The 25,795-nt window shown below is 34.6% G+C and overlaps 1 pseudogene; it reads left to right on the forward strand.

The window, feature by feature from the left end:
• Positions 1–1,989: 1,989 nt before the first annotated feature.
• On the forward strand, positions 1,990–11,063 carry LOC126017820 (olfactory receptor 8I2-like; annotated as a pseudogene).
• The last annotated feature ends 14,732 nt before the right edge of the window (positions 11,064–25,795 follow it).

Below are 25,795 nucleotides of genomic sequence, written 5' to 3' on the forward strand. Positions count from 1 at the left end.
ACATTGGGTACAATTAAATTTCACATCTCAAGAGATCAAGGATGCTAATTGACTAATTCCTTTATGATAGAAGTTTGAGTGCTTTAGGAATAGATGCTGCAAAGCAAATAAAACCTGCAAAGCAAATAAGAATGTCAAGACAAATTGGAAGACAATAGCTTGTCATGAGATTATTCTGGACAAGTCTATGAAGACTAAATCTGCATTAATATACATTTTAATTAAATTTTTATTTTAATTTATAATGTCCATTAAATATCTATTATTTTATCAATTCATTCCTCTTTGTATCATATAAATGGAAGGTATATATATATATACATTTCCAAGAAATGACACCAAAATTCCCCATCTATTTATCTCCACATCATTATATTAACAGAAATCCTTTTCACAGGAAACTGAAACCATGCTCTGAGCTAAGCAGCAGCAGTGTTTATGCACAAACAGCAATGATCAAAAAATTTTAATTCACTTTTTGTGGTTTACTATTATAGATGAGATAAATAAATTTAGATGTATATAGTTATGGTGAATGCAATGAATATTGCACTGATTTTTCTTTTCATAAAAAAGACCATAGGTAGCAGAAAAGATAGGATGAAAGAGAAAGAGCAATCCTTTGGATCTTGTATTGTAGGTAAGTCTACTTTTACTTTCCTTTTCCATAACTGCTTTTCTCTGTGTGTGCTTCCCAAAGAGAAACAATTTTTACATTCCTTCAACTTCCAATTAGGATTGAGGAAAATCCCCTTAGTATATGCAAAATGTATGTCCTCATGAACAAATAACTGGTAAAGAGCAAAGTGTGCAGATAGGAAAAATGTGATCCTTGAAGATTTTTACATGCTTATGTACATTTATAAAATATCATTTTGGATGACAAAGAAAGTGATAAATATCTGAAAGTAACTTGTGCAAATTTCAGTCATCAGTTATGCATATTTTATTTGTGCCAACTGAATTAGTCAAAGAGCTCTTTAAAAGGAAATGAAAATTCCTTATACATTGATTCTTAGTTTTAAATTAGATATATCCAATTAATTTTATTGTCATTATCATTATTATATTATCATGATATTGCCATATTATCATGATATCTTGATCATCATCATACTGTCATTAATGTTACTGTGAACATTGCTGTTGTTTTATCCTCTTTTTTTGTTTGTTTGTTTTTTTGGGGGGGTTCACACCCAGTGGTGCTCAGGGGTTACTCCTGGCTGTCTGCTCAGAAATAGCTCCTGGCAGGCACGGGAAACCATATGGGACACTGGGATTCGAACCAACCACCTTTGGTCCTGGATCGGCTGCTTGCAAGGCAAACACCGCTGTGCTATCTCTCCGAGCCCAGTTGTTTTATCCTTAACATAAATTATCATTTGGTAATAAATTGGATATTATTAGATGTCAAATATACTATGAACTGAATGTTGAGAAGGCACAATACAGTTGTCCTAAAGTATGGTTGAATTTTCTCTTTAGTCATGTAGATTATATTATAGAAAAATAAGTCTACAATTTTTATTATGACATGGAGAAAAGATTCTTCTGAACTTATAATTAATATAGTGCATAGATTTACAGATTTTTTGTAACTTAGCAAAACTTGCATTTTTTAGGAGTTATACGGTAAGGCTAATGATGTTTTACTAAGCACATATAAAAACTCTGTAAATCTTTATTCCCACATTAAATCTTTAAACAGTTCGTTTTAGCACACTAATTATAATCATATACGCAACAAATGAGATGATTATTAGAACTGAAATGAGAATAATTTTTAACTATTGATCATTTCCTCAGTAACTGTATCAAAGACCTGACCAGATTTGAATAGATGAGAACAATTTCACACAGGTAACCTTCTTCATTCTATCATGATTTCTATATGTGCCAAATAAGATGATTATTAGAACTTAAATGGGAATGAGTCTTAATAGTTGTTCATTTCCTCAGCAGCTGTATCAAAGACCTGAGTAGACAGGAATGGATGAGAACAATTTCACACAGGTGACCTACTTCATTCTCTCTGGATTCTCTAATCATCCTGAACTTCAAATCAGCCTATTTTTAATATTTCTCTTTATCTATTTATTCACTGTTTTGGGGAATCTTGTTCTCATCATATTAATTAGGATGGACTGTAAGCTTCAGACACCGATGTACTTTTTTCTAAGCAATTTAGTTTTTATTGATGTGTTTTATACTTCTACAATAACACCTACCGCGCTGGTAAATTTCCAATCTCAACAGAAAACCATTTCATTTGTGGGCTGTTTTGTTCAACTGTGCATTTTTGTGGGGTTGCTAGGTAGTGAATCTTATCTTCTTGGTTCCATGGCCTATGATCATTATGTAGCAATTTGCAATCCCTTACTGTATTCAGTAGTTATGTCACAGACAGTGTGTAACTGGTTGGCAGTAACGCCATTTGTGATTTCTTTCACATTTTCTATAATATCTGTCTAAGTGATCAGCAGCTTGCCATATTGTGGTTCCAATATTAACCACTTTTTCTGTGACACCACAGCCCTCTTGGCTCTTTCCTGTGTTGACACATTTAACATAGAGATCATGATCTTTGTGCTAGCTGGGTTCAGCATTGCTTTTCCATTCTTCGTTATCTTTGTCACTTACACTGCCATTATCTCAACCATCCTGAAGATCCCATCTGCAGCAGGCAGACAAAAAGCCTTTTCCACATGTGCATCTCACCTTACAGGGGTAACTATCTTTTATGGGACCCTTATTTTCACATATTTGCAGCCTGATAATTCCTTATCCCTGACCCAGGCACAGGTGGCCTCTGTGTTTTATACCATTGTCATCCCAATGCTCAATCCACTGATCTACAGCCTCAGGAACAAAACTGTGAAAGATGCTCTCCTGAGAGTCATCGTCAGACATTTTATTGCCATTAAAAAATCTATAAAAGTTATCATCAAAATGCTCTTGCAAGGAGCATGCATTTAATAGCTCCAAGTGCTAAAGAGCTGGAGTAAATCTCATCCAGGGTTAAAATTAAGTCACAATTTACAGTCATTTTTTTAGAAATAATTTATTAGTATTTTATTTATAAGTGATGTTGAATCGAATCATTTGACATTATTCAGTCACTGACACAGACCTAATTAGGCACCTGATTAGTAACTGAATGCATTCTTGAACATTCTTTCTTACATTTATATAATATCCAACGATTATTAAAAATACTGTGTAGTTTGTTTTCTTTGTCATCGGCAAATTTGAGTAGAAAATGTTATGATCATGAATAGGCTGAGTGGAAAAAAGAGAAAACAGCACAAATAACCGAGTCACAAAATTTTTCTTTAGGTGGGGCAAAAAAGAGAGAAGAGTATTTGTGGAAATAGATTACTTAATATGTGGATTTGTTTTCTCTTTGGAGGTGAAAATTTTCACTATGTACATGTAATATTTCATTTATCATGATCGATAATTCCAGAAAGAAATGAATGTTACAAAACAAAATATGTACTCTTCCAATTTAAAGACATTAAACTTTAAGAGGTATATGTGTGTTTATGATGTATATTGAAGTCAACACTATACACCAGCACACATAGCTTTTCTTTTGTTAAGAAAACACACACAAAACTCCAGCATTTTCCCTGTCACTACAGAAATAATCAATAGATATGATATGTCCCTCAACTGTGCTCAATTTTTGTAAGTAGCACTTACTAGTAAACAAATTTAAACTCATTTGAAATACTTTCTGAAAGCAATAAACTTTACTTTCATGAGATATTTAGGAAGGAAATATGTATTTTATATTATTTCTCTTTAAGAAAGAAGAGAGTGACATGAAATACGAACTTACTTATAATTTATGTGCTTTTCAGAACACCTACCAATTACATTTAGTATTAATGTTTAACAGTTTTTCTTGTCATTTGATTACTGTGGCCATAGTAATAACTTCAATCTCATGAAGGATTATTCTTTTTCTTTTTCTTTTTTTTTTTTTTTTGTTTTTGGGTCACTCCGGGCAGTGCTCAGGGGTTACTCCTGGCTCTATGCTCAGAAATTGCTCCTGGCAGGCACGGGGGACCATATGGGACGCCGGGATTCAAACCACAGACCTTCTGCATGAAAGGCAAACGCCTTACCTCCATGCTATCTCTCCGGCCCCAAGGATTATTCTTTTTCTATGAATCTTTCTGTTGGTATTGAGTTAAGAGGGTACATATATTTATTTAATTTTTCAATAGAGATTGTATAATCCACATGAAATAATATTGAAAACAATTTTTTCAAATGTTTTGTTCTAAATGGCTAATTTAGAAAGAATTTTGTATTATATGAATTGTACCAAGAATTTTATATTATATGAATATTTTTAAGTCTGGGCAAACTGATAATTATTTTCAAATTATTTTCATTGTTATAAAAATACTTTTTCTTTTTTGTAACACAAACAGTATTTAATTTGATGTAGTTCCATTTTTTTATTAAAATACTATTATTATCATCAGTATTCTAAAATATGTCTTGTTAAAAATGGAAATAAAAAAACTTTCCTAATAAAACTAAACATAGTCTTTATTTGTGGAAATGGCTAAGAAGAGATAATTGTATGCATCTATATATCTATTTGGTTTTGGGGTTTCATTTGTTTGCTTTTTTGAATTTTGGGCCACACCCAGTGATGCTCAGAGGTTACTCCTGGCTATGTGTTCAGAAATTGCTCCTGGCTTGGGGACCATATGGGACATCGGGAGATCTTACTGAGGTCCATTCTAAGTTAGCACAGGCAAGGCAGACACCTTGCGTCACTGCTCTGGCCCTATATATCTTATTTGTTAAGTTGAGAAAAAATTTTCCATTGCCTGTAAGTTCTTTGAATAATTTAATATCTAAAATTTCATATGATATATGAACCTGTAGATAACCTTTTGGAGTTCCTGGAATTAAATTTAGTCAGCCAGGTATAAGACACATCTCCTATCTATTATACTATCTCTCTGTCTCCTATTTTAATCATGTTATGTTACTAATCTTAGGATCAAATGCATATCATTTTTCATGCACATGTAAAAAATGATAGTAACTTTTGATTAAATTGATGCAAGGTTCATATATACATTTTCAATACATATTTCCCTGTGTATCACTTTCCTTTAGCTACATGTTGTGCAATTTTCCTCATATAATAAATGACTATTCAATATGGACAATATATATGCTTAATATTTGTTCTCTTTTCTTTGTTTTCCTTTCAATTAGCTTCTTGCACAAATCAGAATCATCAGTCATCTAGATGATGGCCATATATAGAAATTATGATGTAGACAATACTATAGTAGACAGCATTATATAGACAACATTACAACAATACTATAGTAGACACTAGTATTAGAACTTTATAAAGGGCAAAGAAATTTAATTCAAAATACTTCCTTTATTGTGATTCAAAATAAAGACTCTACATTGTAGTTCTTAGTGTGTTAAGTTTATGTTTATTATTTAAATTACTTTATTTTGTGTTCTATTCTGGGACTTGTAAAATATTTTTTCTATCAAAAATATAAAAAACTTGTCCTATAAAATAAAAAAGAAAAGAAAAATAAATTGTATTATTATAAAAAATACTGCACAAATTTCAGAAACTTTATTTAATGAAAATAAGAATCTAATGAATAAAATCATGTTTTTCTCAAGTAGTGTCAGAACCATCTCAAGTCAGTATGCAAAGATAGGAAATAATTTAGAAATAAATCAAGTTTATTATTTGACATTTTGAGGAAGTGCAATAGAATGTCAGGATATTAAATGAAATAATTGCCTTTCAAATCACCAGGATGGCAGAGGATAATTAAATTAGTGTCTTTATGATCCCTAGACCATAAAAATTCAATGTTATCATAATTAAGTTTTTTAAATGTATGAAGTGCAATGATTTTCTCTAAATAACAAAAACAATATAATAATACACTCTAGAAATTTCAAACACTATTTTGCTTTGTTTTGCTTTGGGGTTTCAGGCTTTATTTCTAGCTATGTGCTCAAAGGACCATATGTGATGTCAGGAATTGAACTGGGTTCAATCCTTCTCATCAAATACCTGATCTCTCTGGCCCAAATTTTAGGAAATTTTTCTATTTTGCGTTCATACACATGAAGATAATGTAATTAACTTTACAGAATGTAATCACTTTTACTATTTGTTCGCAAATTATTTTGAGAGTTCACAGCAGGTAATGTTTAGTGGTTACTTCTGGCTTTGCACTCAGAACTTGCCCCCTTACAGAAGCCGGAGAGATAACAAGGAGTTAGGGTGCTTGCATTGCATGCAGAAGGACAGTGGTTCGAATCCCGACATCCCATATGATCCCCTGAGCCTGCCAGGAGCTATTTCTGAGCATAGAGTCAGGAGTAACACCAAGCATTGCTGGGTGTGACCCAAAAACAAAACAAAACAAAAGAACTTCCCCTTCCTTATTGCTGGGGTTTGAACTGGGTCAGCCACATGCAAATGCAATCACTCTACTAGTTGCATCCATATTGCTCCAGCATATGTGACTCCTCCTCAAATAAAAAAATAAAACAAAATAAGTAGAGACCAGTGAGATTGGTAAAGACTCAGATGATCCTGATTTCAATTTCTAGCACTCTCATATTGTTTGGGACATGCCAAATATTTTCTATTAGTAAAAGCCAAGAGTACACTATCAGAATCTCTGGTTGTGGCCCCAAAACCAAAATAAATAAATATAATTAAATGAACAAAAATATAACAATAATGTAAATTGAAGTTTTACAACTTCTGGCTCATGTGTTGCAATGAAACAAGACATTAATTTTTATTGATATTTTGAATTTTCTTTTCAGTATCCTGGATAAATAAATAATTTTATGAAAGTCATTTAGAAATGGCTCAATATTTTCACACATGCTTGCATCACTGATATGGACAGCAACACAATTTCAAAATATATAGAATACATTCAATGCTTTATACCCAATTAATATATATGCATACATATATTATTTTTCTCTAATGATAAAATAAGATGAGACCCAGTCATTTCATTCCCATAAAGGAAGTTCTTCTTCAGAAAACATCACTTGCTTCATATGGCATTTGTTTGGAGCATCCAAACAGTGTTTGGAGTATCTAATAACTGACAAAGCTATACTTATATCTAAATAGACTTTATGATTTCCCTAAATTGAAATTAAACAACTAGGATAGGATTTTATTTTTTGACCAGGTGAATACTACCAAAATTATATTTATATATTTTTTTATTTTTTTAATAAATTTTATTGTATATTTACATTTTACTATCTCTTTAATAACAAAACCCATTTATCTTTAATTAAATTAAAAGAATTTGTCCAAACTTAATGGTAAAAAGTATTCAAAATCATCTTTAAGTTCTAAAGGTGAATCTACTATTCCCTATGACCTTGGACAATCCAATTATTAGAACCTCCTCTCCATTTTTTTTATAGAAAAATAAATAAAATATCTATAAGCTATTCACCAATAATATGGAGATGACTGTCAATGATTGTAACATAAATTCTGGTAGCTCTAGTGACATGAAGATATTGTCCATGACTTACAGTCTTTCTGCCATTTCCATTTTAACTAAGATTAATTGGGAAAGCATTGAGATATTCTCTTTAATATATTCTTGCTTTGTCATACTACTCAAGGTCCTGCTTCACTTTCAAGGAAATCATTTCACTAAGAACTTGCCTTGCACATGACTAACCCAGAATACACCTAGAATCAAATATGGTATCTCAACCCAGTGTAAGACCTCGAATAAAATATGGTATCTTTAGCTCTGTCAGGAATGACCCAGAAGCATAGAGTTAGGAGTAGCCCCAAAAGCTGTTATGTGTAGCCCACTGTAGCAAAATTGAAGTATAACATATTATAATATTAGTTATTTAATTTTTATTTAAGCATTAATTTAATAAATATTCTAGAAATATTATGCCAGGATTTATCATATTTGGGATTTATTTTGATTTGGGGGGCCACATTCATTGGTAGTTGGGACTTACTCCTTGATCTGTGTTCAAGGATCATCTCTGGACATTTTTGTAGGAATATGGGGTACCAAAGATAGAACCTGGATCCGCTTCATGGAAGGCAAGTGCCTTATCTATTACATTATATGGTCAGTCTCTGAAGATCATATTTTGGCACTTTTGGATCATCTTTGTAGTTACATTAACTCTAACAAACTTATATTCTATCATCCTGATATTACTACATATTTTTTCTGAAATTCGTTTTTATCTTCTATTCTTAGCTCTGCATCACTTCTCCAATAGCTCCTTGGTAAATGATAAATATGTTAAATGATAAATAAATATGTTAATAAATAAATATTTAAATAAATATAAATAAATATGAATATTTAAATAAATAAAAAAGATAAATAAGTATTTATTTTTTTCTTCTATTCTTAGTTCTATATCACTTCTCCAATAGCTCATTGGTAAATGATAAATATGTCAAATGATAAAAATATTAAGTGATAAATATAATTTAACAGATCTTCACAGATTTTATTGCATTTGCTCAAATATTCAACAAATGTCATTTATTTCTAAATTATCCTCTACATCTGAGCATGAACATAAGAATGAATTTTATTCTGTTTGATCAAAAAGAATTTGATGGCATTTATAGTATTTTATTTTCCTTCAATAACTTTTATTTTACACTTACAGTATACTTTTTGTAATAAAAGTCATTTTAAGGTGATAATTTTAATATGAGGTATTTTAAATGTTCTAAGATAAAAAGAATAAATTAAAAATTATAAATTTTATAAATATTTATAAATAAAACAAATTATTAAAACATTAATAAACATGTTAGTTTATTTCGAAACTTGCTACTCAAGCATATTTAAATTGATCTTTTCTAACATAACAATAATAAAGGAAATTTTTAAAGTAAATTTAATAGAAAACAGTACTTTTTAGAATATACATTCTAACCTAAAGTAAGTTATAATTGGGGACTCTAACTGGGACTGTTGCATCCCCGTTCCACTAGCTTGGTATCTCTAGTCCTTGTGCCTGCATAGCAAAAGAATATGCTCTGTTAAAACTTAACCATGATAATGGAAAGGCACAGGTTGTGTGTCTAGCCTTGACATTTTTATGAAGGCAAGATGTTAGTCAAATGCACCCACTGCTTAGAAAAACAGGATATGCATAAGACATATAATTAATGTTGCTCTCCTTAAAGATGAACACGCCCAGCTGACATTGTCCTCTTTTGGAATTACCCCTTTTGGCCAACTTTGGCTTAGTTCCTCATCTGTTTACCCTATATAAACCCCTGTTTTATTCAATAAAGATGGAACTGCCTTGACAGAACACCTGATGTGTCTGAGTGTCCTTGCTTTGGGGTGGTTGACACTGCAGCAGGGCTTTTTCCTTTTCTGTCAATCCTCTAAGTCCTGCACCAAGAGGCAGTTCAGGGGTAGTATGCTGATCTCGGATCCATGTGGAACAAGGAACAGACCTATTATCAAAGAAAGACGTATATTTGTGTCCTAGCAAAAGTTTATCAAATATTAGCTTGTTCATCTTCTGAGAATTTCTTTACTTCGCTTTTTTTTTTTTTTTTTTTTTTTTTTTTTTTGGTTTTTGGGCCACACCCGGCGGTGCTCAGGGGTTACTCCTGGCTGTCTGCTCAGAAATAGCTCCTGGCAGGCACGGGGGACCATATGGGACACCGGGATTCGAACCAACCACCTTTGGTCCTGGATCGGCTGCTTGCAAGGCAAACGCCGCTGTGCTATCTCTCCGGGCCCCTACTTCGCTTTTTCTATACCTCGATCTATTTATAATCTACTTAGAAAAGCAACAAGCTACAAATGCATTTTTGAATCAATCTCACATGTATTTGAAGGGCCACATGAGCTTTATTTTGGCTTTTTACTATTAGTTAAATGTGTGGCAATTTATTTATTAAAGAATCCAAAGAATTTAGAAGAAATATGAAGACATAAATTACCAGAATTTTGGGGACACAGCAAAAGCAATATTAAGAGGAAAACTAAGTGCTTTGCCAAGTATTCATCAGGAAGAGCCCATACAAATAACTTAATGGCAAGGTTAAAATAATTGGAAAATGACTAACAAAAGGAACTAAAGGTAGGTAGGAGGAAGGAAATAATAAAACGTAAGGCAGATATTAATGAACTGAACACCCAAAAAGATCCAAAAGTAATGAAAGCAAGATTTTGTTTTTGGTGCCCGGAGAGATAGCACAGCGGCATTTGCCTTGCAAACAGCCGATCCAGGACCAAAGGTGGTTGGTTCGAATCCCGGTGTCCCATATGGTCCCCCGTGCCTGCCAGGAGCTATTTCTAAGCAGATAGCCAGGAGTAACCCCTGAGCACCGCTGGGTGTGGCCCAAAAACCAAACAAACAAACAAACAAAAAAGATTTTGTTTTTGAAAAATAAAATAAGATCAATAAACAATTAGCAATACTCGCAAAGAAACAGAATCTTAAGAAACAAAAACAAAAATTAAATGGAGGATTTCACTACAGATATTCAAGAAATTCAAAAGCTATTCAGAGATTACTTACTCTAAGAAATCTTTATGCCACAAAACAAGAGAACCTGAAGAAGATGCATACATTTTTGGACTTCTATAACTTCCCAAGATTGGATCAAGGTCATCTGATATACCTGAAAAGACCTATCACTATTGAGGAAATTGACATGATAATCAATAGGCTTACCAGAAACAAAATCTAGGTACAGATGGATTCAGTAGTGAATTCTTTCAAACCTTTAAAGAGAACCTAATTTCAATCCATATAATATTTTCTTGACTATTTGTCAACTTGGGTAAACAGTGGTTAATTCACTAAGGTTAAGGATTCTACATTAGGGCCCGGAGAGATAGTGGTGTTTGCCTTGCAAGCAGCCCATCCAGAACCAAAGGTGGTTGGTTCGAATCCCGGTGTCCCATATGGTCCCCCGTGCCTGCCAGGAGCTATTTCTGAGCAGACAGCCAGGAGTAACCCCTGAGCACCGCCGGGTGTGGCCCAAAAACCAAAAAAAAAAAAAAAAAAAAAGGATTCTACATTAAAAATGTGTACATTTGGACTTTTAGAGAGTTGCTTCTTTATATTTAAAAAGTGTTAACAAATATTTATTTTAATATAACATAATAATTAGCAGATATTTTACCTTTTTAACAATAATGTTTTCAATATAGTTAGTCGATGGAAATAAAAATAAAATGAACTATACTTTTTATAAATGAGTTTAAATAATTAAGGCAAACTTAATGCATTCTCATTTATCTACAAATATTCTTTCTATATAAATAATAATTATTCAGTCTTAGAAATAAATAGCTAAGAAGTCAAATAAGAAAATGAAAAAAGAAATAAATAGCTAAGCATAATTCATGTAAAGAAATCTTCATTTGAATATGTTTTTCCGTAGGGGAAGTATTATATTTGTTATCATACAAAGCTATATTAGGTACCACAGAGGACTTGAAATACTAGGTATCAAATTCTGGGTATTATGCCTGCCAGGTACGCCCTCATGTCCTATTAGCTATTGTTGGCTACCGTGACCTGACTCAGTGGTTACTTTTGCAAAACTCCCTGCCATTTTTTCAGTGCTAAGTGCTGTGTGCTATAAGCCCCTAGCCAACAGGAAAAAGGCAACCATCAAAGTAATAAAGTAACTTCTCAGCCCAGGGGAGGAAGACACAGCCTGATACCATGGAGCCAAATCTCCCATAGCTCACATTCCTGAGTTAATAGCTAGACCCCATCGCCCTATGCAACAAAGCTTGCCCCACCATAAAACCTGCTGAGAGTTCCGGAAAGTGGTCTGCAGACCCTACCCAGGGTCATAGGGCAATTCCTTGAAAGCTGCTGACTTGCAAGATTGTCTCACTGCCCTCCTCCCTTCTGGGAAATGATTTACTTTCTTTGTTTCTCCTAACTTGTACTGGGCTTATACCTTATTTGGAATAATGAGGCAGTTTGCGGGCCAAACGAATGATTGACATTGCCTTTTGCCTGCCCCTCTTTACCTAGTCTATATAAGAGAGTGCAAACTCATATTAAAATGCCTTTGAACGGGCCCGGAGATATAGCATGGAGGTAAGGCGTTTGCCTTTCATGCAGGAGGTCATCGGTTCAAATCCCGGTGTCCCATATGGTCCCCCGTGTCTGCCAGGAGCGATTTCTGAGCCTGGAGCCAGGAATAACCCCTGAGCACTGCCGGGTGTGACCCAAAAACCACAAAAAAAAAAAAATTGCCTTTGAACAAAGTTTTCCTGTCTTGGGCCATATTTTACTAACCTCTTAGATTTTTACAGGTGCGCAAAATAAAGGTGCAGCTGTCCGTAAGCCTCTCATTTACTCTCCGCTGGTCGGGCCCCCTCGGGGGGCTTGCAGGACACCCGCAAGCTATCACCTTGGCTTACCACTTGAATTTTTTAATACAATTTCTAAAAAAATATATGGGAAGTAAGTACATTTTAATTAACATTTGATATTGAAATACCATTCATTATTCCACACAAAAGAAACAAGCATTGACCTAAGTGTATTCGAAGCAAATATAGAAACCTTGGAATATATCTTAAAACATTATTATAAAACCGAATATAAAATTTTTTCTAGGAAAAATATAGGATACCTTTCTGATCATGATCTCATCACAATTGAAGGAGGGTAATATAATATTATACAAGCCTAGATAATGTAAATCTGCTGAGCAAAACACAATGCTGAAGAAATGAACAAACCAATGTAAAGAAATTTGATGATTATCAAAAATCACATTCCTTAAATTGATTATTCAATGAGTACAAATATATCATGTAACATTATAGATTATAATATATAATAATATAATAAGCATATAATTATAATATATTTATATAATTGACTATATCAATTATATTAGTATAATTTATAGAATTATATCATTATATTATATATAATATTCAATGAATATAAAAATAATTGAATCTAAATAAATATTTCACCATATAAAATGCATAAAAAGAATATAATTTCATGAAGAAGTGGCAAAATCATGTACAGAAGAAATAATTACAATCATCTCATATTGAGAAGTACAATCCTTCAAGGATTGTTTAATGCACACAGATGTCAGCCAGCATTGGTGTATTTTCTTCTCTCTACCACTGTGCTAAGCACCCCTTCCACCACCCACCACGTAAAGCTCACCTATATCACACACCTATCAGAATGGATAAAGTGCCAAAGACTATGATTAAAAATTGACCAGAGGTTGGAGGAAGGTTACACTTGCCTTGCATGTGCAGACATATGGCATCACATATGGCTCCAAAACCAAGACTATATCCTGGATATAGCAGGATATAGTCCATACAGTACCCTCAATTATTTTTTCACGAAAATGTTTAACAGCATAGTATGAACATAACATCAAAAAGATCTTACTTTCATGTGTGTTGGTCTGAATAAAAATAGTGGAGCTAATTTAGAAAAAAAATAGTTACTTCTGAACTAACAGTTATCATATGATTGAGTGACCAAAGTTTACTTTTTCCTAATGAGGTAAAAAATCATTTATGTACACAACTATGAACACATCATTGATCAGATGAATAATCTCACTCTAGAACATCCATAGAATAAAATGCATCTCAAACTAGAAAAAAATATAGTGAATATCTTAATTTTTTCTTAATCTATAGCAAACAGTGGAAAGAATAATATTGAAAATATGTAAGATGGGGTCGGAGAGATAACATGGAGGTAGAGCGTTTGCCTTTCATGCAGAAGGTCATTGGTTCAAACCCCGGCAACCTATATGGTCCCCCTAACCTACCAGGAGCGATTTCTGAGCCTGGAGCCAGGAGTAACCTGGGTGCTGCTGGGTGTGACACAAAAACAAAAAACAAAAAAAAGAAAAGAAAATATATAAGACATCTTGACTTAATTTCTATGTAATAAAATTGGAAGAATTAGAACACATATGGGGTTACTTAAATAAATATCAAATGTTCCATAAAATAATTATGGTTAACCAATTTTTTTTGCTTTACAGAATTCTTATCAAAACTAGCTAAATGGAGTTTTTCTTTGTAAGGAGGGTATAGTAACTAGGAGAATGTATGCGGCATGGACCAGAAGTACTGGAATTATTCTATTTCTTAGTCTTAATCTTCCAGAATTATGTGTAAACCTTTCTGGATTTATTTTTACATTCAAAATAAAATTGAAACAATTTATTAATATTATATCTTTCATCTATCTAATCTCTATCATCTATCTATCTATCTATCATTTATATTTGTTTTTTGTGCCACACAATGACACTCAGGGGTTACTCCTGGCTCTGTGCTTAGAAATCGCTCCTGGCTTGGGGGACCATATGGGATGCAGGGGATTGAACCCAGGTCTGTCCTGGGTCAGTTGCCTACAAGGCAAACACCCTACAGCTGCGCTACAGCTCTGGCCCCTGATATTATAATTATTGTAGTTATTTGTTGGGCATAGCTGCAGAAGTTCTTCTGAGATGAAGATTTCAAAGCATAGTGTGACTTTTGGGGGCCACACCCTCCATTGCAGATAAACCCAGATCAGCAAGGGCAGCACCTTACCTGCTGTACTAATTCTATCTGGCTAGTCAACAGCCCCACCTTTCTTTCAAACTTATTCATTCAAACCTTTCTCATTGACATTCAAATCTCAGCATTGTCCTTTCACAAGCATTAACTCCAGAGCTTTTTAATGGCCTAAAGGGCCTAAAACTCCAGACCTTTTAGTTTTCCTTGGTTATGTGTGAATCCTTTATTGATGCTAGATGAGATATCTTTTACTTAAAGATAAAGTTTTACTTCAAGCAAACAAAGCCTTTCTGTTTACCTACCATCTTGATGTTTCTAAGTCCCTGTCAGTAAAAATGTCCTGTCTTTTTAGTGTCCTTAAGGTCAAGTATGGGGTGCTGATTAAGGAGCAAGATTGTGCTGCTTTTGGATGCCTTGGTCTCACAAAAGTACTTTTTGTGGGGTTAATTGTAGTTTTGTGTGATATTAAATTTTTTGTCGCAACATCTAGCAGGCTTTAGTCCTGGCTCTTCACTCAGGAGTCATTCCTGGCAGTGCTCTAAGAACCAGTGTTTGGGATTGACCCCAGATAGGTTTTGTGCAAGGAAAATATACTGCTCGCTGTGCTATCTCCCTGTCCTTCTATGCTATAATTTTGCCAAAGTCGCTTTTTAATATTTTTTTCTTGGTTCATTTTCTTTATTGTTTTTAGATTATTTCCAGAGGTATTTTAGAAGAGTTTATTAGTATGAATTTTCTTTTTTTAACCTGTCTCTCCTGTTTGTTTGGTTTTCCTTGTGTAATATATTATTATTAAGGCTGAGTGATTGATTGTAGAGCGCACAGGACATTTATTTGCCTTACATTGGTGCCCACCTGCGTTCTATTTTCAGCATTCCATAAGGTTCCCTGAGCATTGCCAGGAGTAATTTTAAAATGCTTTAACACAAGGATAACAATCCAGAGCCCAGACCACTATTTTCTGTTTGATATTTGTTTGTTTGTTTTTGTTTTTGTATCACATCCGTTGACGCTCAGGGGTTACCCCTGGCTCTGCACTTAGAAATCGCTCCTGGCTTTGGGGGACCAAATAGGAGTCCAGAGATCGAACCCAGGTCTGTCCTGGGTCAGCTTCGTGCAATGCAAACGTCCTACCGCTGTGCTATCACTCTGGCCCCTATTTGATATTTCTTAAAACCACCGCTATCGATAACCCTTGCAGGTATACTGTTGGAGCTGGTTTCCTGAAGGGTGCTGCCTGCTGCCTGCAGTTTGTAGTATTCACTGTCTTTTGTATTTGTGTTAACGCTAGAATGAAATGGTAGGCCTCAGGGTCTTTATACAGCAACAGAGAGTCCTGAGGGAAGTGCATAATATACCAGATGGGTTGAACAGTCTCATGAATTTTTTTTTTTTTTTGGTTTTTGGCCCCACCCGGCAGTGCTCAGGGGTTATTCCTGGCTCCAGGCTCAGAAATTGCTCCTGGCAGGCACGAGGGACCATATGGGGCACCGGGATTTGAACCAATGACCTCCTGCATGAAAGGCAAACGCCTTACCTCCATGCTCTCTCTCCGGCCCCCAGTCTCATGAATTTTACTGAGCCAGCCACACTGCTGGCTGAGATGTTTTCCTTGCTACTTTTATTTGCTAAAGTTAACAAGTACTAAGGTAATTTACCTGAGTGCTCTAAAATCTAATACAGGTGTCTACATATCCCAAATTTGAGACCAATGATGTAACCTTCCCACCGTGTTAAGAATTCAACCAAGATAAGAACTATAGATGCTGAAAATAATTCTAAAGACTGGAGACAGGGCCTTTTCTGATTAATAACTAAAATAATTTTGCTATTATTGTTGTATATTTCCCACCATTATGTCATTGTCTCCTGCTTATGTGCGATGCTGAAAATAATTCTAAAGACTGGTGACAGGGCCTTTTCTGATTAATAACTAAAATAACTTTACTATCATTGTATTTTTTTCCACCATTATGTCATTGTCTCCTGCTTATCTGCTTGCAAAAACCAGCTCTTTGAGGATGTACTTGTTTCTTTAAATAACTTGGAACAACTATGATAATAGCTATAGGAGGTGGGTCACTTGCTAATAATACTGCCTTAGAAAGTCTTCAACATTGTGTAGGATTCTTAGTCTCTTTGTGCAACCCACTAAGAATTCCTGAGTGCAGAGTCAGCGGTAACTCCTGAGTATCTATGGGTTTTGCCCCCCAAAGGTATGTTATTGTTAAAGCTGTTCTAAATTTCAAAAAACATCGAAAGATACCCATAGTGCCCTTCTCCTTCATCTATCCCATGTGCATTATTTGTTTTAATATCTATTTTCAAATTTTCAAATTTTCAAATATAAAATACCATATTGACACACCTTAGTCAGTCCATTCTTCACTCAGAATTCAATTATGGCTGCATAGTCTGTGAGTTTGGAAAAATTGTTAATGATATATATTCATTATAACAAGATGCAAAACATTACCATAGCTCTAAATTTTCTGTAATCTGCCTTTTGTTCTTCTAAAACCCCGACAGCAGGAAAATATAATGTAGTTAGAAAATGGTGAATGGAACCACTTGAGAAGGATTTTTGTATAAGATATATTCCCTTTTTCACTTTATCATTTTATGGTTGATAGGTTAGTATATTTAGCACTGCATAAATACAGTTTTTGGATATAGCATACTATATTTTAATCACTGCATAAAAAATGTGTTGTCTGAATATAGCGCAGATATTAAGTAATTAAGGAAACTGACAGTACCCAACATTGGGTAAATACAAATAGAGCTACTATAAACATCCATTTTCAAGTTTGTTGTTTGTTTGTTTTTGAATTTTTAATTCTTTTAGATATATACCTAAACGTGGGCTTGTCAACGTATATTGTAAGTGTACTTTGTTTTCAAAAATTTATCATTTTTAGTTATTTATTTTACTTACATATAACCACAACTATACATGTAGAAATTAAGCTATATATAAGCTCCCTATAGAACATTTTCATAAAAAAGGTGGAGATTCGCTGGGTGAGTTATGTAAAGAGAGAAATGAGAAACTGTAGCCTTGATAAGAATATCTACCATTTTATTCTATTCACCACTATCACACCCAGAAGCATCTGGGAAAATCTAGGACAGATTAAAGTCTGCTAATGAGTCCCTGTATTGTAAAGAACACATGTCTACAATGTGTGGTCCTTTGTGTCTAAATTACTTTATATACACTTTTGCCTAACTGCCCACACTGGAAATTTTCCATCTAGATAAAAGTCAGTGAGTAAAACATTATAAAGAAGAAAGAAGACTTGAAAGTTTGATGCCCTCTTCTATATGCTTATCACGGCTTTTTGTTCCTGCTGGAGCTTCTCTGGAGAGGTCCAAACTTCTGTGAATCTGTACTGGAACCCTGTTAAAAGTCTTATCATATCTCAGTTTCTGTGTCCAAAACATAGGTCCAGCAATAATGTTTTCAGCAGCTTTAGAGATAGTGACAGTAACTTTCTCAAATCCTCAAATTTGTGGTTTTATTATATTCCAGGAATTAATTTCCAGGCAATTCCCCTAACTACCTGCCTATTTGTCTCAATAGTTATGCACAAATTGATAAGATATATCCACATATATTAGGCATATGTGGATATGCATATAAATATATTTCTAATAAGACTATGGTGCAAACTTGGCCAAGAAAAATATTTTTTTGACCCAAATATTTTTTCTGGCCTATGGTTATAAAGATTTGACAGGCTTCTTTTTATAAAAAAATAGTCCCCAGTTAATCTTGAATCAACAGCCTGCTAATTCCAGATTTAGCTTCTATCACACTGTGGGGTGGAGGACATGGGCAACCACACTTTCGTTGTTTCATATAATAAGCTCCATAGATAACTTTGCAGATACTTTGTGTATGTGACCAGAGATGGACACCCCTATGCAGGAGTAACACTTAAAAGTATAACTTCTGAGATAACTAATCAGGCAGGACCCATGAAAGAGATTTGCTTAACTCAATAGACTCCAAGCCAGGAGCGATTTCTGAGCACATAGTTAGGAGTAACCACTAAGTGTCACCAGGTGTGGCCTACAAAAAAATAAAAACAAAAACAAAAAAGCATGAGGTAGGAAAGATAGCATGGAGGTAATGCGTTTGCCTTGTATGCAGAAGGTCAGTGGTTCGAATCCCGGCATCCCATATGGTCCCCTGAGCCTGCCAGGAGCAAATTCTGAGCATAGAGCCAGGAGTAACCCCTGAACGCTGCTGCGTGTGACCCAAAAAACCAAACACACACACACACACACACACACACACACAAGAAAGTGTTCTTTTCTTGTCCATAATGAAAGCATTATGGGGCTCCAGAACAAGACTGGTAATTTTCAGGGGTGAAAAATAAATTATAGCAAATGGATATTACCTGGGAGTGAAATAAAAAGGAACACAGATAGGAGTATAATGTAATATAATATAAAGGAGCACAGACAGGACAGGTATAAATAATGATAATGAGCCTCGAATTGCTTAATAGGATATAATAATGTGCATGAAGGTGACAGGCATTTGTGTGTAGTGCCTATATGGGTGACACTAGACTACTGAGCCATTAGTCAAGGAGACCAGAAAGAGATAAAATATGTGTATTGAAAATAGGTTCAGAGTGCTTTTGTAAAAGAGTTTATAATTGCTGAAGCAAATACGAAACCACATGCTCATGGGTGTTTAGGATAGAGTGACGATTCCAGGGAAAATGTAAACCACATATGCTGAGATATTCCACACTAATGAAAGGCTTGATACCTTGGAGAGTAAATACAACAATGTGAGTTTCACATGTTGGACAGAATTTTAGTTGATAAACACTTGTTTAGTTAGGGAATGACTAACACTCCTTTTTTCCTGAAAAAGAGCCATCAATCAATATACCAGAGCATTGAGAATGGTAGAGTAGCAAATGATTGAAGAGATTACAAAGAGCTTCCTCCTGAAAAAAATTCAAAGATTTTTCCTTCTGTTTAGTGAGAGGAGAGCTCTCCTGAGTAACCAACTCTTTTTTTTTTTTTTTTTTTTTTTTTGGTTTTTGGGCCACACCCGGCGGTGCTCAGGGGTTACTCCTTTCTCAGAAATAGCTCCTGGCAGGCACAGGGGACTATATGGGACACCGGGATTCGAACCAACCACCTTTGGTCCTAGATCGGCTGCTTGCAAGGAAAACGCCGCTGTGCTATCTCTCCGGGCCCGTAACCAACTCTTTTAAGAACATTACTGAGGGGCACAATAGGGTCAATTTCTTTCTTAGGGATGGAAAGAACAATAACATGAGAGTAATATTCCAGTAGAGCATCTGTTCACAGACTGCCTTTCATTGTAAGGGTGGCTACTAATTCCAAATATGTCATAAGGGTGTGAGGATGTTTATTGTATAAATATAGCTTCACAATTACTGTGGTAGGTGATTGAAGGAAAACAAAGAGCAATAATCATACTTTTTCTCAAGGGCAAACCAGGAAAGATAGGACTTCTGGAGCCAGACTAAAAAGAGTTCCAATTCCATCTGAGCCTTAGGGGTTAACTATCTTGAACTATCCAGAGGAGTGTCCCTTCCAGTGAGAGAAACAAATTTCTAAACTCAATGTTGGTAATAGAGAGAGAAGGATCCAATTAATGTCTTCCAGAAATTTTTGAATGTCACTAATAATTTTGAGGTTTTTAAAGTTGAAGGAAATTTTTTGGGGATGCACTTTACTTTTTGGGAGAAACAGAAGACTTGAAGGTGGCTAAAATCCCTCTGGACCAATGCATTTTAACGGTCTAGTATTCTACCTGACAAATGAAGGAGGCACACTGCCTACTCTGTGCAGGTTATAGGCATTGTTTGCAAGGCTTAGCTAAAAGGTCAGAATTGGTTAGAGATGATAGAAACATTGGTTCCTGTGTTAATTATTCCCTTAAACTCTTTCCCATCCTTCCCATGAATTTGAAGTTAAAAGTTCATGCTCCCCATCTATAATATAAAAGTCAAAGATCATTGTGTGATTGGTGCTACTAAAACCACCAGTGCTAGGATGTGTGGAATGGCCAAGCAGAATAAAAAGAAAGTGGTGGCATTGGACAAAGTGCTCTCCCAATTTAAACAACCAAATAGTTGGTTTTAAGATGACATTTATTATTTCCTCAGTATAATCAGTGTCTATTATCCATCATGAACAGTGTTTCACTTAACAATTAGATTGCTTCTCTCTAGGAGTAGACCTACAGTGCCTGGAGAAATTGGCTTTTTTTTTAATACCAGATTTTAATTTGTAGGGGCACTGGGCTGGTTTTATTGTAATGGTATCAGTTTAGAAAATAGCTAAGGCAACACATCCTGCAGTGGCAGGTTGCATCAAATCTATTGATTATAGAACTGTAAATCCAGGTTGGGAAGATGAGATTGTCCCCTGACTGTGAAGGCCCTGGGTTTGGTCCCTCCTCCAGGTTCCCAACACAAGATTATTGGGGCAATATCTTGCCTACTGGCCTCCCCTGCTGCATTACAGACAAGGTCTGTAAGTGATGATTTCCAGGGGCAGGGCCTGGAGGGCCCCCACATTACCTGAAGGAATGGCCCAATTCACACAACTAAAACAACTACCCTAAATTTGGGAGGATTGGGGCTGGCTCTTCTCCAGTTTCTCAAGACAGGTTTAATAAAGGCATAGGAATAATTTCTTGCCCAATGGTTCCTCCTGCTGCACCTCAGAAAAAAAGGTCCAGTGATACTCTCAAAGGGACAATGTTGGGAGGGGTCTGTAGTCCCTCCTGAGAAGGCCTGATTTACCACATTTGAAACATTTGTCATGTGCACTGCTTAGGCATCAATAGCATTCACATGTACCTAATGTTTAATAGAATTAATGTTCCTACATGCTTTTAAGTAACTCATGACATCATTGAATCATGGGACACAAGATTACCTGAGTATTTGCATTAGCATTCTCAAAAGCTGATGGCCTCAACAGATATTGTTGAGTCTCTTTACATTAACCTGTCTCTGAATTGCATTCATTGGTTTCCCAATCAATACAGCATATGGCTTGCAAACTCCCTGGAAAATCTGGTATAATTTCCTTTAAATTTAGCATAAGGATCAATCTTTTCTAAAGCCTACAACACTGCCTTACACACATGAGCTAAAACAGCACAAGTTAAAACAACTTGGATTTGTGTGTGTGTGTGTGTTCTCCCACTCCCCAACACCTAATAACATCTCCTGTCGATCCAATCACTGAAAATTTTCTTCCAGAATGACATAAGACATAGAGTTTTGTCTTGGGCTCATCACTGAACCACATTTTTTATCATATATATTGAGAAAGGTATGGTTAGCAAACACAGGAAAATCCTGAGGGTCCAAAGCACACTTGCACTCCAGCTTGTAAGGTATTTATTAAAGTACAGAGACATAGAATAGATCTTTACAAAGCACAAGCCTTTTAAAGTGGCTGAATGAGTCTATATTCAAGTCTTCATAGGATGGAAGCTGATTATCATCTAGATAGATGGGGAAGAAAAGGAAAAGCTCAGAAGACTTAGGTAGAATATGGACCTATAAGAATTTTAACTGTAGGCATTGTTTGAAGCTATGTCTAGGGTAGTAGTCTTTATGAAAGAACCTTTCTAATAAGCCATATTAGGTGCTGAGTATGAAGAGGTGGTAGCTGGATCATCATAAACATCTTCCTACACCAATGTTTTGGACATTATATTACATTTGGAGATGGGGGTCTCTCTTGTTGAATGCCAGAAGTGAATGATAAATTATAGGCCCTGGGAACATTTTTAAATGGAAAATGTGAAAGTACTAGAAAGGCACTTTCCTTTCTTGAGGCATCTGTGCAGGAGAATCTCCAGAGAGCCTGGAACATTCTGTCCAGTGCGAAAATGCAGGTAAATGCACTAGAGCCAAGCATAGAAGCTCAAAGGGAGGTCCATGAAAGCTGACACTTTCATAATGGGTATAGCATATTCAGTTCTGTGTGAAGGGTCCATCATGGCTATGATCTACCAGTTCATATCCCACTTACCATTTTTATTCCAGTGTTGAGGTCTCTGTTCTCAGGTACCTCTTTTGGGCCTCAAATGTAAGGGCTCAGTTACTGTAATCTAACACTGGGAGAATGGGTCTGAAGCATGTTCGCCACAAAAATTAATAAAGCAAGACAATTAAAAGGGAGATAATAAGCATAGGAGTCAAGGGCCTTCCAGATTCATGGATTGAAAACATGCCAGACTGACTTTTCCATGTAATCTTTATTGACTAGGCTTAATCCATAGAGGAGGAGCAGCAAATATAATTAACATACAAAAAGTAGCTATCACATGCTAATCAAGCCAAGGTGAATCTTTACATCTGCAAGGCAGTGGATTAAGGGAAAGGAAATTAAGGCAGAGACTTTGGGTAAAGCAGGGTGTGATCTCTCTGTATATAGCAAGACTTGCCAACCTCTGAGATCACAACTGTTACTTTTTTTTTTTTTTTACTTTATTTTAGTATGGTGTTTTTCTTGTGCTGTTGCTTAAATATTAGATATAATTTTTACCTTTTTTCTCTATAGGTAAAGACTTTTTCCCATTAGCATATTAAACTATTTTTTTATATTTTGCTTTCTACTGTTTGAAAATAATTTGCAAGAGTATTTATTTTTTTTAATTTAGAACCTTTATGTGCTGCTTGGGGCCTACGTGCTACTTAAGGGATATGACTCTAATCCAGAACATCATACATGCAAGGCACATGCTTTGGTCCTAAAAATACTCTTCTCATATTCTTCTTTCTTTTTTTTTCCAAGTTCTTGTATAATCTAAGCTTGCAAAAGAAATATTCCTGAACTCTTTTGTTTCTTATTTTCAACATTTCCAATGATATATTTTCAAATTCAAAGAACATTGCTTTCATAGTAGTCCACTAGAAAACTCATCAGAAGAATTTTTCATATTTTCTACTGCTAATATTTTCTTGTTTGTCTTAGGATTTTCATTGGTCATTTCTTCTTACATTCTATCTAATTTAGCTATTAGGATTTATAGCATAGTAATTATGATCGTTAGAAAAGGTTTGTATTATATTCAATAGCATACACACTGCACCAAATGTCTATTAAATCTGTCTTCTCATTCCTCTTTATGCTTTATTTTTCTTCCCACTGGTGGCCATCACTCAATACTAAAATTAAAATTCTAATTTTATGATTACATGTTAGGTTTTTCTCTCAAGACAGAGAAGAATGGAGGCTTTACTCTCAGTGTTACTCCAAATATTCATATTAAAATTAAAACTTAGGACACAATTATAACATTTATATTGGTTTTTCTATACCTTAAGGGGAACAGTATTTCTCAGAAAATAGAATGTTAAAATTTAAAACAAAGTTAAAAGTTAAAGTGAACCTTAAAATCTCTCAGCAAGACAAGGGTAGAATTATTGCTTGGAATTATCATCCAACTGAATTACCTAGAGAGTGCCTCCATCATCTATGCATTTCCACTTGTGGTAAATATTGCATGGAGAATTGACTAATGAGCATGCATTTTTGTCTTCCTTTCCCAGGGGAGTACCAGAACTTTACTTGGGAATTATGACTTTCTTGTTCAGGGATCGGAGCCATAAGTAAACATTTATTTGCATGAAGATCCTTGGGGATTTTCATCAGTGCAAAAACCTTTAATGGGCTTCCTGAGGCAAACAGGAATGATGCTCAGCAGCTCTCTGTGTACAGGTAGGTTTAACCTACCTATCCTTGGACATGAGAACTATTTTAGAAGTTCTATCAAGTCAAGTCAGATTCAGGTAATAAGTTATGTCTACTCTATTTTTAAGTAATCCCCATAAATACCATTTATTGCTTAGTAAGAATGATGGCTCTATTACTTATACAAGATTACCCAGCCTTTCTACTGTAAAAATAGACTGTTTTTAAAGTGTAAAGGATATTGTGAAGTACCATAATAAAGGAGGAATATATTCTTTCAATGTGTTGCCAAAATTAAAGATTACTCCAGGGGACATACTACATCTGACTGGATGCTTGTTAGTGTCACTGAAATATAAGTTTTCTTCTCTTCAAGAAATAGCTACTGAATTATTTACCATCAATAAAAAACGAGTTTCTCTTTCACTTATTTACACTGCATAAGATGTTAAATCCAAGAGCATAGAGATTTCTACTGTCAACAACCAGTCTCTAAAATACTGTTGAAAGATTCTGATTATATAAGCTATAGATTTTTTCTCTAATACAATTTATATGAAAGTACATTAAAGATATGATTAGAATGACACCTGAGATTCTATCATAAACTAATAAGATGTTCATTTTCTACATAATTTTACATCAAAATTTAAAATTAAATGATTTTGCTTAGGCATAGTTTTAATTTCAATTTATAGAAAAACTTAGTTTTGTAACAGCTTAAAATATTTTTAAAAGACTTGAAAAAATATTTGTAAGCATTTATAGGCAAGTCATATGCTAAATCTCAAAGACGATAATGAAATAGCAAAACAATGTTTTATTCTTTACAGAATCCTTCTATTTGTCACATATACTTACCAAAAAAGGGAAACAACCCATTTATATTTGCTGTTAGTTATATCTCAGCAGCAAAGAAAATTAATAGTAGAGAAGAATATATGCAATCCATTTTCTTTTTCAACAGATAATTCTACAAATTAATTATTTAGTAAATTATCTCTGTTTTAGATCTTATTAACTTATGGACTTGTTTCCTACACTTAAAACATGCATTAATTGTATTCATGGATTGAAAATAAAGAGAAAATATTTTATTAAATTATGCATTATCATAGTATATTCAATCATAAGTTTACCTAGATAATTTCTTTTTTTTTTTTTTTTGTTTTTTTTTTTTTTTGGTTTTTGGGCCAGACCCGGCATTGCTCAAGGGTTTACTCCTGGCTGTCTGCTCAGAAATAGCTCCTGGCAGGCACAGGGACCATATGGGACACCCGGATTCGAACCAACCACCTTTGGTCCTGGATTGGCTGCTTGCAAGGCAAATGCTGATGTGCTATCTCTCCGGCCCCCCCTAGATAATTTCTTTAAAATCTGATGGCAAGAGACAAGATAAACAGATCTCTGTTATACTATAAGGCATATATTAAGTGTATGCAATACATTACATACAT

The sequence above is a fragment of the Suncus etruscus genome, chromosome 9 (assembly GCF_024139225.1).
Source record: "Suncus etruscus isolate mSunEtr1 chromosome 9, mSunEtr1.pri.cur, whole genome shotgun sequence".
Lineage (NCBI taxonomy): Eukaryota > Metazoa > Chordata > Mammalia > Eulipotyphla > Soricidae > Suncus > Suncus etruscus.